The following is a 15,843-nucleotide window of genomic DNA, read 5'->3' on the forward strand; positions in this document are numbered from 1 at the left end:
TGTGTCTCACTGAGTGCATGGGCTAGTGATTAAACTGTATTAATTTGTGCATCATTATATCTGTAGTTCTGTAAACTGCTGCATGTGTTGATCAGTAGCTATATGAGTAACTATATGGGTTATTGATTGGTTGCTCAAGTATTTGTATGGGAGACTGAGTATGTGTGTGAGTGGCTGGGAGGTGTGTGACTCTGTGCATAGATGTGTGAACAGCTGATTCACTAGATGTATGGGTTCAAAACTGCATGTGGAAACAGCTGTATGGGTGGTTGACTGTGTGCATGAGTGTATTGGTGAGTGATTGGATATCTCAATGCTACATGTCAAAGTAAGTATATATGTAAAACACAGTACATGCGAGAGTTGACATATATAAATTACTGTGTTTAAGAGCCAGTGAATGTGTGAGTGGCTGCATGGATCATTGAAAACTTGTATCAGTGATTGTATAAGAGAGTAAATATGTGTTAGAATATGTTTCAATAAGTAAGGTGTGTATAACTGCATAGTTGAGGAATTGGAGGTGTGATTGATTCTTTGCATGACTGTCTAGGTGTATGAGTAACTCCATGGATGAGTGACAATCTGTGAGTGTCTGTTTTCACTGAGTGTATCTAAGGATATATCAGAGTCTGTAGAGGTTCATCGTATTAACACATGAATGATGTCATCTGTGATGTTGTCAGTGATGTCATTTGAGTTGTCATCAGTGATGTCATCAGTGATGTCATTTGAGATGTCATCAGTGATGTCATTTGAGTTGTCATCAGTGATGTCATCAGTGATGTCACTGACCATGTCATGAATGATGTAATATGTGACATCATCAGCAGTGGATTGCGGGTGCGCGATATATAGTTAGCGCATCTAACTATATATGGAATTTCAATGGTTTTATGCAAGTAAAATAAGGTTTTGTAAATGCAAATTCCTAACTATATATGTTCTATAACCAATGGTTTTTTCATTGAATATATATATATTTACTAAAAAACCATAGGTTTCACACATGTTATAGTTAGCTGGACATTTCACTCATACAAAACCATTGAAATTCCCCCATTATAGTTAGTTCAGCTAACTATAACGCGCGCGCCCGCAATGCACTGCTGATGACGTCACATATTACATCACTCATGACATGGTCAGTGACATCACTCATGGCATCAGAGATGAAATCTCAAATGACCTCACTGATGACCTCACTGATGACATCATCCAGTGAATGTGTGTCTTTCTGAAAAATAAATATGTTTTATATATGTATATCTAAAGGTCGATGGAAGAATAAATGTATAAATAAGTGTCTAAATAGATGTTGTTGTTTTTTCTAAAATGATTGTATAACTGACTTATTAAGTGTATCTTAGTGAATACATGTATAATCGAGTAAGGTTTAAATATGTAAATATCTGTATCAGTGTCTCACTTTGTGTATAAGTGGTTGCAAGGGTTAGTGACTAGCTACATGAGTGTCGATATGGGTTATTAGTTGGTTTTTAGAGTATCAGTATGAGTGTCTGTATGGTTTGGTGGGGGGTAGTACTTACCGCATAGATGCATGAATGGGTGACTCACTGTTTGTATGTGTTTTGAAGACAGCATGTGTGCAGGACTGTATGGGTGGATGAGTGTCTGTATGGGTGTGTTAGTGAGTGAATCACTGTCTCAATAGTATCTTTATGAGTAACTACATATGTTTTAAACTAGTATATGTGAGTATTGATGTATATAAGTGAGTAAATGTGAGAGCAAGAGATTGTAAGAGTTCCTGTATAAATAAGTATTTGGTTCTATAAGTGATTGTTTAAGAGCGTAAGTATGTGTACGATTTTGTAGAAGTAAGTGTAGTAGTGGGTGTATAGATGTATATGCAAGTAAATGGATGTTTGATAGTTTATTTGCATGTGCGAGTATGTGTGTGAGTAACTCTACAGATGAGTGTTGGTGTGTAATAAGATCTATAGGTGTATGAGTACATACGATGAGTGAGTACATGTATGAGTGCCTATATAGGACTGTTAGTGTATGACTGGATGTTTATGTAGATTTTGGAATTACTGAATAGTTTGTTCTAACTGGTATTGGAATCTCCATTTGTTTGAAAATTTTTGTTTCTATTTTTGAATGTGTCTATTAAGGGTTATATTACGCTGAGAGGAGGTCTGCCACTCTTTCACAAGGATGATGTCATCAGTGAGGTCATCAGTGATGTCATATGAGATGTCATCAGTGATGTGAACCAAATGGGAGTGTGACTCTGCACTCTCGTGTCTGCGCGATTGTAGTTCGTTTGAACAAGATTTTTGGGAGTGTGATTGGTGCTTGATGTGAGTCCCCTTCTGAGTCACAGGGTCATATATCAATGTCAACACGTGTTTCTTGAGCCTCAAGATTCACTTTCACATCAGCACTCAAGTGTATTTCACACAGAGGTGAAAAAGATTTTCTCAATAGCTTTTGAAAAAATTGTCACAAGTTCATTGATCTGTTCATTTCATTTAATTCTCATGAAATCATCAGTTTTCATATTCTTTAAATTGTTTCAAATTGTCATGATAATGTATCACATTTTATCAATTTTTCATATTGCCAGATGCATTTCGAGCTACACAGCTCTTCCTCAGGGGACTTTTTAATCTGCAAAAAATACGTTTCTTTACTAAAGGTGTACCAGATATAATCAAAGCAAAAGTTCATTCAAATGACATTAAAATAACAATATCGTAATCATCATGCTCCCTCAACATGCGTTGCATGCACAATAACGTATATTTTTGTATCACCTTATAACCCTGCTGTTTGTGGGTTTGTGCGTGATTATATAACCACGTGTGTATTGATACGTGTCTATCTGAGTTTACATCACTAACCTGAACCCTTGTGGCTTTAGGCTGGTTAAGGAGCTGTAACGATAAGCGAAGGTTGTTGTAACTGGTGGACAAGGTTTTTTACCTAAAACATTACCAAAACAAATGCCTCCCACCACCTGGGATGTTCTGTCTATCTCTTACCGTGTTTGAACTTCGTGCGGTTTCCCCGTTCTCGCTGTTTGGCGTGCGACGCTCTATCTGTGTGTATTTCTATGGTTATGTGTGCCGGTCACGTGGTGTTCACGTACTGGGTGAAAACGCGCTGTTTACTTCCTACTTTTCGTTGCGTTTCACTGTTAAACAAGTTACGTATTACGTTGTGACAACCTCTTTTTGTCTAAGTGGATTTATATTTATGATAAACTCGATCAATTTGATGTAGTAATAAAAATGTGTGGCATGAGGTGAATTACAAAAAGGTGATAAATATTTAATAAATACCCAATTTAGCTGGGGAACATGATGTGATATGATGTAATGATTTCGTTGCTGGAGCATGTCATATGAATACATGTTGTATAAAAAACTGCACATATCAAATTGGATCACTATAAATGCATCGCAACCAACTTGGTCAATGCATGTCTAAATAAAATGTTACAGAAAGCAACTCAGTTCAATCCATTCATTTAACCCTTTCGGGTGTAAGGTACACAGAAAATTAATCCAAAATGTTTCTCTCGCTAACAGATGATTGTTATTGTCTCTTCCCGGTAAAATTGCAACTGTTTCCAAAATACAAAATTTCAGTTGGGATGGATTGTGTTTAGCTTCGTTGAAATGCGCTGCCACTGTGGATTTCTGATTTTTTAACCTGATGTTGCTTTTATGTTCAACCAATCTGGTTTTGATTTTTCTCTGGGTCTTCCCCACGTATGACAAACCACACGGACGAATGTCTGACATAATATCGACAGACAGAATATCGAAATGCAAAAATATCGGAGCAAAAATATCGACATCAAAAATATCGGAATCCTATCTTCATAAAGGTAAGTACAAAAATATCGAAAAAATAATATCGTAGTACAAAAATATCGGAATCAAAAATATCGTTTTTTAAAATGTATTAATAATAATGTAAAAATAACTTTAAAATACATATAATTTTACAAATATTAAATAAAAATATTAAAACAAAATTAAAACTAATACATATACATTTAAAATAAATAAAACACTTAATAATTTAATGTAATTTTTTTTAATGTTATTTATTTGATTTAATGTAATATTTTTTTGTTTTTACCCTGTACGCCTGTACCCCAAAAACCCCAAATTGACCCTGAACCCTAAAAATATCCCTGTACCCCAAAAACCCAAAACTGACCCTGAACCCTAAAAATACCCCTTTACCCAAAAACTGAAAACTGACCCTTATCCCTAAAAATACCCCTTTACCCAAAAACTGAAAACTGACCCTGAACCCTAAAAATACCCCTTTACCCAAAAACTGAAAACTGACCCTGAACACTAAAAATACCCCTTTACCCATGAACTGAAAACTGACCCTGAACCCTAAAAATACCCCTTTACCCAAAAACTGAAAACTGACCCTGAACCCTAAAAATACCCCTTTACCCAAAAACTGAAAACTGACCCTGAACACTAAAAATACCCCTTTACCCATGAACTGAAAACTGACCCTGAACCCTAAAAATACCCCTTTACCCAAAAACTGAAAACTGACCCTGAACACTAAAAATACCCCTTTACCCATGAACTGAAAACTGACCCTGAACCCTAAAAATACCCCTTTACCCAAAAACTGAAAACTGACCCAGAACCCTAAAAATACCCCTTTACCCAAAAACTGAAAACTGACCCTGAACCCTAAAAATACTCCTTTACCCAAAATGTATTAATATTATTTAATTACCAATTAATTATTAATTAACAATAACAATAAAGTAAATATATTAGCACATTAGCTGTAATTAACTTAATTTAATAATTAATATTATTTTTCCAAATTAATTAATTAAGAATAACAAAAAATTATATATAAAAAAATTACTATAATTAATGTAATTAAATAATTAATATTAATTATTTACCAACTAATTAATAATTATAAATATGTACAACATTATATTAATTAATTAACTAATTAATATAAATTTATTACCAATTAATTATTAATTAAAATATGTACAAACATATATCAATTAATTAATTATTATTAAATTACTTCCCACCCTATTCCCCTATAAACCCATAACCCGCTACAGAACATATTTATCAATTAATCAATTAATTTAAATTAATTAAAAATTATTTCTCAATTAAATAATTAATAATTCCTACTAATTAATTATTAATTTAACATAATTAAATTACTTCCCACCCTATTCCCCTATAAACCCACAACCCGCTACAGTAGTAAAAGACAATATTTAATTAAATTACATTAAAAATAAATAATAAAACATAATAAATACAATATGATATACACTAAATTTATTTAAAAATTGATATTAGTAACATTGAAGTTATTTATTTCGATATTATTGACATCGATATTTAAAACTTCGATATTACTGATATCATACTAATATCGATATTAAGACTGTCAATATTACTTACCTTCGATATTTTGTCCCATCGATATTTAAACTTCTACTTTTTTTAGTATATCGATATTTAAAAATCAATATTTTGTCTGTGTACCCACACGGACATCTCAATAAGTATACAACATTGCTGGTATCGCATGTACCTGATACTTTAAGTTTGACCGGTGTACCTTTCGTAGGGTGATTGATCACGTTCCCTTTGAGGATTGCTGAACAATTTCCACAATTGTGACAAGGTATAGTTCCTTTGTATGTCTCTGTTTCCTTATGTTGTGGTTTTTTGATTAATTCTTTGAGGTTTTTTGTCCTCTCATATGCAAATATGGGAGGTTTGATAAATGATCCTTTGAAGTCTTCCTCAAGGGCCAATAACGGCCAGTGTTTCATTATTGTTTATTTGATTGAAAAACTTCTAGTTGAAAATTTCGAGACAAACACAGTTCTTTGTTCCTCTAATTTTGCTTGTGTGGATAACAAATGTTGTCTTTGTAATTTGTCAGCTCTTTCTGCAGCTGCTTCCAGAATGGACTCGGGATATCCTCTGTTTTTGAACTTAAGTAAAGTTTCTTGTTTGTGTTTGCTATACAATTCTGTAGTTGATGCTATTCTCTTAATCCTGACCAGTTGTGAAAACGGTAAATGCTTTTTTAGTGATGGCTGATGAAAGCTTTTGTAGTGAAGTAGGTTATTTCTATCTGTGGTTTTTGTGAATACACTGGTGGTTAGTTCTCCTTCATGATTTGAGATGGCTACGTCCAAAAAGGATATTTTGTCTTTGTTGATGGAAAAGGTAAATTGAATTCTTTCGTTAATATCATTGAGTTGTTGCAGGGAGGTTTGTAGAGTGTGTGTTGTGCCTTTCCATAATACGAATATATCATCGATATACCGTTTGTAGAGAATTAGATTATTTTGCCATACTTGTTGGTTCAATATATGATCGAGTTCAAATCTGTGCATGAACGTGTTGGCATACGTGGGCGCTGCACAATTGCCCATCGAAGTTCCAGACGATTGTACGTAGAACTTGTCTTTCCATATGAAGTAACTGTGGAACAAGGTGAAGTGGATAAGCTCCATTATAAATACCTTTAAATCCTCACTCTTTTCTTCATTTACCAAAAAACTCTCAACCGCAGTCATGCCCAAATTGTGCGGTATAGAAGTATACAATGACTTCACATCTACTGTAGCCATGATCATATCTTTGGTGAAATTGATTTTGTGTTCTTCAAGAATGTTCAAAAAGTGGGTGGTGTCTTTGACGTACGTGGTGGATGTTTGAACAATGTTCTGTAAATGTCTGTCAATGAACTTCCCAATAGGCTTGTGTATCGATCCCACTGTGGATACGATTGGTCATAGTGGCGGTTTGGTAGGGTGCTTATGAATTTTGGGTATCATGTAAATATACGGTGTTGAGGGATTTGTTTTCAAGAGGTAGTCTTTTTCTTTTTGGCCTATCACGCCCTTTGTTATTATGTTTTCAATGATGTTGAATAGAATTTTCTCGAATTCCTTGGTGGGATCTGTTTCCATCTCCATGTGTGTCTCTTGGTCTTGAACGTGCTTGTCCACTTGTTGTTCATAGTAATCTGTGTCCATGATGATGAGGGCACTACCTTTATCTGCTTGTCGTATTGTTATTTGTTGATTGTTGGCCAGGTTTTGTAGTGTTTGTTTGTCTTTTTGAGTTAGGTTGGTTTGTTTTGATCTTGGTTTCTTGAAAATGTCTTCTATTTCTTTTGTTAGTACCTTTTCATATGCATTGAGCACTTTATGGCTTACTGGTGGGGTGAATTTGCTTTTTGATCTTAAGCCCATTAATACATTCACTCGAGGTGGTGTAGGTGTCTCCATAACATTTGAAAAGAAATGGCGTAACCTTAGTGATCTAAGGAATTTGTATAAACAAACTTTTGTTTCCAGTAAATTTGAATGGTACGTGGGTACATATGATGATCCTTTTTGTAACGTTTGTATCTCATTAGCTGTCATATTGTACTTATATATGTTAATAACTAAGGTTTCTGGCTCCTGGTATTTTGTGCCACTGATTCTGTGCTTGTTGGTCTTTTTCCCCCGCCGGGTTCTGTTTGAGGTCCAGGGCCTCTCTCTAAAAAGGAACTTGATCCGATATAGCCTGGTTGGTAGATGTACCAGAGGTGCTAGGTGTAGTTAGTTCCGTGATGTTTGTTTGTCCGCCACCTGGGGTGTTTCGTGCTCTTCTGTTGTCAAAGGGTTCACGTCTTTGTTGAGAGTCATCAGAAGATGTTTCATCAGAGGATTTGTCATTATTTGTATGGCTGAGATACCCGCCACCCCCTCTCAACACAATCCCCAAAGGAGGGAAACCGGAAACAGTTCTTGAAGTTTTTGGAAGAGGGAGGGAGTGACCCTCCTGGCCGTATTTATTAAAACAAAATTAAAACATTATATTAATGTACAATTTCATTACCACTTCGCGATGTTTGGCTAACCTTAACAGATTCTCTAATACAGAGGTTCTCCTAGCCGAACTAACATCCTACAAAACATTGACTTGAAATTTTGAAATTGTACATCCTAACGTTTAAGGGCCAACGGCAAGGTCGTAACCGGTGTCAAGATCCCTAACCAGAAATACCCCCCCCACTTGGGAGGGGCGACAGGACTGAGGCGTACCTCAAGTGCAACTACCAATTTCCCTTGACTTGACGGGGGCACCAATAAACTCGACGCCATTTAAAGGTCGTTCGAGGACTCGTGTGAGGTATCTAGAAGGTAGCGTAGACCTCCCCCCAACCCCACACAACTTACCACATCTGCCGTCGCAGACGTCACTGGCCCCGGGAAATTCCCCAGGAGGGGGCTGTAACCCCTCCTACACAGGAAGGGGCCTTGACCGCCTTTCCTTTTCTTTCGGCGACCCATCCTTAGAAGGGACCGCCTCCCCGTTGAGGGGCCAATGGCCACCTCTCCCGAGCGCTCCCATCCGTGTTGGGTGACGCCCACTCATAGGGATCTTCTAATTAGTGCTCACCGATCATGACCTTACCGCCCGACCAAAATAAATACGACAATGCTAACTAAATTATTAATTGACTAACTATAAAAGACAGTAGCAACAACCACTTTATTAAACGCATGCTTACTGATAAACACTAAAGCAGAAATACTTTATTTGCAAAACATAACACAAATTGACCAGACTTTATTGCATACTCAAAGTCATCACGATAATCACCATAACCTGTAAACGAAAAATCAGAGTTATCCATCAAACTTTTATTCAGACATTATTAAAAACCACTTGCTGTCTTCAGGGGCTGGTGGGTGGGTCAAAATTGGCTCTTCGTTCCGTCTCGAGCTCACGTGCAGCGAGGAGGTGCAGCTTCAGAGCACAGGAACAAGAGGATGCCTTCGGGTCTTGCGTCCCCTTTTATCCGTCTTCAGGGCGGGCGTAAACCCGCCCCTGCCTGCCCCGAGGGCGTGGCCAGCCGCGTCAGTGTCTAGGCCAGCCCACTCTAGGGCGGAAAAAAGCGCGCCCCGGCTACGCCGCTTCGGGCATACCAGCCGAGACACGCCTCCCGCCCAAGATGGCTTCCCGGGGGGATCGTGGTACTCCGCCATACGCGCGGGGGGACCGAGTGGTCGCCCCTTTCCATATGGCTGAGATACCCGCCACCCCCTCTCAACACAATCCCCAAAGGAGGGAAACCGGAAACAGTTCTTGAAGTTTTTGGAAGAGGGAGGGAGTGACCCTCCCGGCCGTATTTATTAAAACAAAATTAAAACATTATATTAATGTACAATTTCATTACCACATTGCGATGTTTGGCTAACCTTAACAGATTCTCTAATACAGAGGTTCTCCTAGCCGAACTAACATCCTACAAAACATTGACTTGAAATTTTGAAATTGTACATCCTAACGTTTAAGGGCCAATGGCAAGGTCGTAACCGGTGTCAAGATCCCTAACCAGAAATACCCCCCCCACTTGGGAGGGGCGACAGGACTGAGGCGTACCTCAAGTGCAACTACCAATTTCCCTTGACTTGACGGGGGCACCAATAAACTTGACGCCATTTAAAGGTCGTTCGAGGACTCGTGTGAGGTATCTAGAAGGTAGCGTAGACCTCCCCCCAACCCCACACAACTTACCACATCTGCCGTCGCAGACGTCACTGGCCCCGGGAAATTCCCCAGGAGGGGGCTGTAACCCCTCCTACACAGGAAGGGGCCTTGACCACCTTTCCTTTTCTTTCGGCGACCCATCCTTAGAAGGGACCGCCTCCCCGTTGAGGGGCCAATGGCCACCTCTCCCGAGCGCTCCCATCCGTGTTGGGTGACGCCCACTCATAGGGATCTTCTAATTAGTGCTCACCGATCATGACCTTACCGCCACAGGCCGGATAGTTGACCGGCTATCCGGACCCCCCACAAAGCTCCTACCTAAAGGTCATGTTTTAACGTTTTTAACCATGCTAAGAAGTCTCCTATGAGTAACTCATTCCCCACCCGAGACAAATGCACACCATCCCCCAAATACATACTGTCATCACTAATACAGCCATGCGAAATAGAATGCAATGTCCTGGAACGGAACAACCTACTCACTTTGTTATTAAGCTTTCTAACAGAATGATTCAAAGCAGGAATAGAAATAGCCCCCCGCCACACTTTTCGTGGGATCATATGGGACCACGCAATTATGCACCCCGGAACTCTCCTCGACAACCAACTTACAGTGGAAAGCATTGCCTCCAGGAGAAGTCGTCTACCGGTGGTGACCAAATCATTGCCCCCTAGATGTACTATGACTATAGACGGCGGTGACCTCGTCCGCCCTAACAAACCCTCGAAAAATGCTTGAAACTGGTCAATACAGAGACCGCCTCTTCCGTAGAAGGACACCCGGTACCCGTATTCCCCAGCTACGTGAATCATGTCACCTGCTTTGAATACGTCCGCGGCACGCCTCACGTGTGAGTGGCCCACGACCCACACCTCCTTTTTCACAGCCGGTGATGTCTGACCGCTGGCCTGGTGTTGGGTCGACTGCATAGTCCGCCCCGCCTCGTAGGCTTGCGCAACTGAAAACCAAACAAAAACAAGAGGCGTGAGTACATCATTACAGCTTCACAACATGTGCAACCGCACATACCTCTTATAACAATTGGAGGACCAACGCCCCACTCGTTTCACTTGTTCAACATTAAGACCCCTAGCTGTAGCTTCTGTAGCAGCCCCTATCCGAAAGGAATGGGTCCCAAACTCGCCCGGGTTCAAGCCCGCAGCGGCAATTGACATCGCAAGCACCCGCTGAAACTGAAATTTCGTCAGTGGGGTGGCGTCCGCGTGTCTCAACAAGGTCCCCCCCCATGATGCCACCCTTCGTGCTAGGTATTCTTCTAAACACTTTACCGGACACATGGAGGACCCGGGAATCCTGCGTATGATTATGCAGTCACCCATCCCACCTTGATCGGTCTTGGACCTGACAAAGGAGACAATCATTGTCTCACCTCTGATCTGAACATGTTCCTGGCACAAACCCCCTGTCACATCCTGTTTGTTCCTTGCCACCAGTTCGCTTACCCGCATCGCCCCATGAAATGCCAGCGTAAAAGCGGCTCGGAACAACACTGTCTCAAACTGAGATGAACATGTGGCAGAGAGTGTGGCCAACAACTGGGCCAACCTATCCAAACCTATCGGGCGCCTCTCATCTACTCTGCGACCTTCAAGGCGTTGCCACCCACGCAGCGCTTTCTGTACAACGAAAGACGCTGTCGGGTCCTGGATACCATGAGCCCTGGCAACAAAGGATATGGCAGCACGATGCCTCTGGGCCGTAGCCACCGATTTCCCAGCCCTACGTAAGGACATCAGAAAATTCACTACCCATTCCTCGTGGCCCCACAGCCCCTCTCTATTGGGCCCCAGAAAGGCTAAATAGGACCGAAACGCCCCTTCATATGCCTTCCTCGTCCTTGGTGCTAGACTCTCTCCCACGAGGTGACGAAGTTCGGGGCACCGAGAGACCAGAGAGCTTCGGGAAAGGGTGCCGGCTCTGGGTCCGCTGTGGGAAGGAAACCCGAGAAAGCCTGCATATGAAAATGAGACAGTGCATCAGCCGCCTGATTCATCACCCCCGGGACATGTTTTGCTCTGAATAGCACATTCAGTTGCATACACAGTAAAACAATTTCTTTGAGCAATCTTAAAATCAGTTTACATCGTGCAGCCTGGCTATTGATGCACTCGACCACGGTCATGTTGTCAGACCAAAAGATCACAGAGTGATCTTTGAACCCTTCGGGCCAGGTTCTCAGGGCCACCAAAATGGGGAAAAGTTCAAGGAAAGCAATATTACTTGTCAGACCATTGTCATGCCACCATGTCGGCCACCTTTGTGCCGACCATTTTGTGCCGAAGATGGCACCAAAGCCTATGCTACCTGCTGAATCGGTCCATAGCCCCAGCTCTTCCGAGGACACGGCTGGTTTGTTCCAGACGACTCGACCATTAAAGTCCGCCAGGAATGCTAACCAAATGCGCATGTCCTGGCGGACCTCAGCCGATAGTCTCGTGCGATGATGGCCCTCCTTTAGGCCGACCATAGCTTGGGCAATTGAACGGGAGAAGGGGCGGGCCATTGGTATAACTCTCAGGGCAAAATTCAACTGTCCCACCAACTGCTGTAATTGATGCAGCGTAACTTTAGATCCATTTATACACACTCGCAGAGCTGCCCTGAACCTCAACACTTTGTCAGCTGGCAAACGAAAACAGCCCTCACTGGAGTCTAACTCGATCCCCAGAAACTCGAGGCAAGTCGTAGGACCCACCGTCTTACCTGGTGCCAATGGCACACCAAACTGCTTCATTAACATACAAAATTCGGCCAAGGCCCGGCCACATTCGGGATCCCCGGCTGCCCCAAGGAACAGAAAATCATCAAGGTAATGCATTACATGGTGGAAACCCGTCTTCTTTGTGAAGACCCATTGTAGAAAACTACTGAATTTCTCGAAATAGGCACAAGATATAGAGCACCCCATCGGCATACACTTATCCATGTAATAACAACCCTGAAACATGAAACCCAGGAGACGCTGGTCGTCTGGGTGTACCGGGAGCAATCGGAACGCTGACTCGATATCTGACTTCGCCATCAGCGCCCCGGGCCCCAGGCGATTCAAAATGGCTACGGCCTCATCGAAGGATGCGTACCGCACCGAACATACTTCCGGATCTATTGCATCGTTAACAGAAAGACCACGTGGAGCTGATAAATTATGAATCAATCGGAACTCACCCGGGTCCTTCTTGGGGACCACCCCTAAAGGAGAACAAACAAAATCCTGCACCGGGGGTACACTAAACGGGCCGGCGACCCGACCTCGGGTAACCTCTTTCCGGATCTTATCCTGTACCACGGTCGTATGTTGCAGGACCGAAAGTTGATTTTTACACTTCTCCACACCCTGAAAGTCCCCTACCGGGATGCGGAAACCATACGAAAATCCGTTCCGCAGCACCCCAGCAGAAGTACGATCCGGGTATTCACTGAGCCAGGGAATCATCGCCAAGGTATCAATCGGGGTAGGTAAAGGCGCCCCTCGGACTATGTTAGACCTGTTTGGCGCCTCCTCTCCCCCCGTTATCACCCGTTTTGGCTCTGCACATGGACTCAGGATGGGGCGACCCGCACCCACTACATTCATGTTTAAATTTACACGATCCCTGGGGCCTAGTACATTTACCTCTGTTGAAATTAAAGCACAACCCCCTTTTTCCTGTATTGCCGGCAGGTCTCGACTGATCGTCGGTACCCGTACCTGAACGAAAGGGCGTCCCCCCATATTGGCGGGAGGATTCGCCAACATTACTTCCAACCAATGGCATTTTCAACATACCTGTCTCCTTCATTTTATCCCATGTCAAAGAATCATAACAATCCCAGGTTAAGCTTTTATTATGCTCTTTAGCTTTTCTAAAAAGATTATCGTAGCAAAACCAATGGTTACCCTGGTATGATGTCGAGTACCCCATGATTCGCGACTGATAGGTCGGCAACTCGGAAAGCAACTCGGGCCTACGTTCCCCCAATATCGACGTAAAGATTCCCCATGCATTGCCCCAATTGCCAATATTTTCATTCACTTTAAAGGCGGCCATTTTTGCGCGCCAAACACTCGGATGCATGAGGTCTTTCTGACCCTTAACATGCTCCACTTCATAATGATCAACAAGCAACGAGAAGATGTTCACATATTCCCCCGCCCAAATCTTCTCCTTAATTGCCAAAGGCACATGTTGACCCAACCTTTCTCTATGAGAGGGTGCTGACTCATCCCTCGCAATCGGCAATGGCCGCTTACCTGCACCGGACGCTGCCTCTGCGGTCGCAATCGTCCCTTGTGGCTTGTCAACTACTGCAACCGGCGCGGACACCTTGGCTGCTTCCCGTTTCTCGCGCAATTGCTTCATCAGCGCCTGCGCCTCGGCAGCCGTGGCGCCCTCACTACTTTCGCCCAACCACGCTGCAAGTTGTGCTGCCAGCTCGGGCGGCATATCTTCATTGGACACCGGGGTGACCACCACGGGAATCGGATTCCCCTCCGCCGGTACTGGGGTTGGCGCTTCGAGCGGGGTACAGGGAACCGGGACGTCTCCCCCAGCTGGTCCCCTCCTCGGCCTCTTGGCTCTCCCTCCTGGAGCTGCTCCAGCCGACGGACGTTCCGGCCCCCCTTCCCCGTCTCTCTCCGCCACCCGCTTCTTTAGTTCGGTCATCTCCTTCATGAGGACCCGAACCATCTGTTCGGTCGTCATTCTCTTCCCGCCTTTTTTGGGCATTTCTCCGACAGACAAAAGAAAGATTACAACGCTCAAAATTGGCTCTTCGTTCCGTCTCGAGCTCACGTGCAGCGAGGAGGTGCAGCTTCAGAGCACAGGAACAAGAGGATGCCTTCGGGTCTTGCGTCCCCTTTTATCCGTCTTCAGGGCGGGCGTAAACCCGCCCCTGCCTGCCCCGAGGGCGTGGCCAGCCGCGTCAGTGTCTAGGCCAGCCCACTCTAGGGCGGGAAAAAGCGCGCCCCGGCTACGCCGCTTCGGGCATACCAGCCGAGACACGCCTCCCGCCCAAGATGGCTTCCCGGGGGGATCGTGGTACTCCGCCATACGTGCGGGGGGACCGAGTGGTCGCCCCTTTCCAGTCTTTGCTGTCTCCTTCTAGCATAAATGTCTGCCCATGTATATACCTCTCCTAGGCGATAATCGGTGGTGTCTCTCTTGAATTTCCTAAGTTTGCGGTCATTTATTTCTTTGGTGTATTCCTCCACTTTTTTTATTGGTTTCTATTAGTATCTGATCCCATTCTTCTTTAGTTACCATTTTGTTTAAGTCATCTTTTAGGAGGTTGATTTTCTTAGTCAGATCTTCCAGTACTTTCGCTAATTCCTCCACGATTAACAATATGAGATCCAAAGAGCATTTATTTAATATTGCGTACCATCTCTCGGTGAATCTTGCGTTGTTTTTATATAAGGTTGACTTCAGTGATATCCTTAGACCACGTGGAATTCGCTGCGATTTGTGGTATTTTATTAGTGTACTTGCATACAATTTCTGATTCATGATCTTTTTTGACATGTACAGTAGTTGTTTGATATTTGCTTCCCTTGTTTCGGTACCTGGACGTATTTCCTCAGATTCCTCTATCAATGAGTATATCCTGTTAATATCATCTTCGTTGAACGCTAATGTTTCAGCTCTTTGTGCTGTGGTGTGAGCTATTTCATCAAATTGCATTTTGGCGGTGCCGGGAGTCACTTTATGCTCAGATGCTATATATGTGAACCAAATGGGAGTGTATCTGGTACACCATTAGTAAAGAAACATATTTTTTGCAGATTAAAAAGTCCCCTGAGGAAGAGCTGTGTAGCTCGAAATGCATCGGGCAATATGAAAAATTGATAAAACGTGATACATTATCATGACAATTTGAAACAATTTAAAGAATATGAAAACTGATGATTTCATGACAATTAAATGAAATGAACAGATCAATGTACTTGTGACAATTTTTTCAAAAGCTGTTGAGAAAATCTTTTTCACCTCTGTATGAAATACACTTGAGTGCTGATGTGAAAGTGAACCTTGAGGCTCAAGAAACACGTGTTGACATGTCATCAGTGATGCCATGAGTGATGTCACTGACCATGTCATGAGTGATGTAATATGTGACGTCATCAGCAGTGCATTGCGGGTGCACGAGTTACAGTTAGCTGAACTAACTATAATGGGGGAATTTCACTGGTTTTGTATGAGTGAAATGTCCAGCTAACTATAACATGTGTGAAACCTATGGTTTTTTAGTGAATTTCTAAGGTTTTTTAAATGCTAA

This window comes from Lissotriton vulgaris, chromosome 2_1 (genome assembly GCF_964263255.1).
Source record: "Lissotriton vulgaris chromosome 2_1, aLisVul1.2, whole genome shotgun sequence".
Classification (NCBI taxonomy): Eukaryota; Metazoa; Chordata; class Amphibia; order Caudata; family Salamandridae; genus Lissotriton; species Lissotriton vulgaris.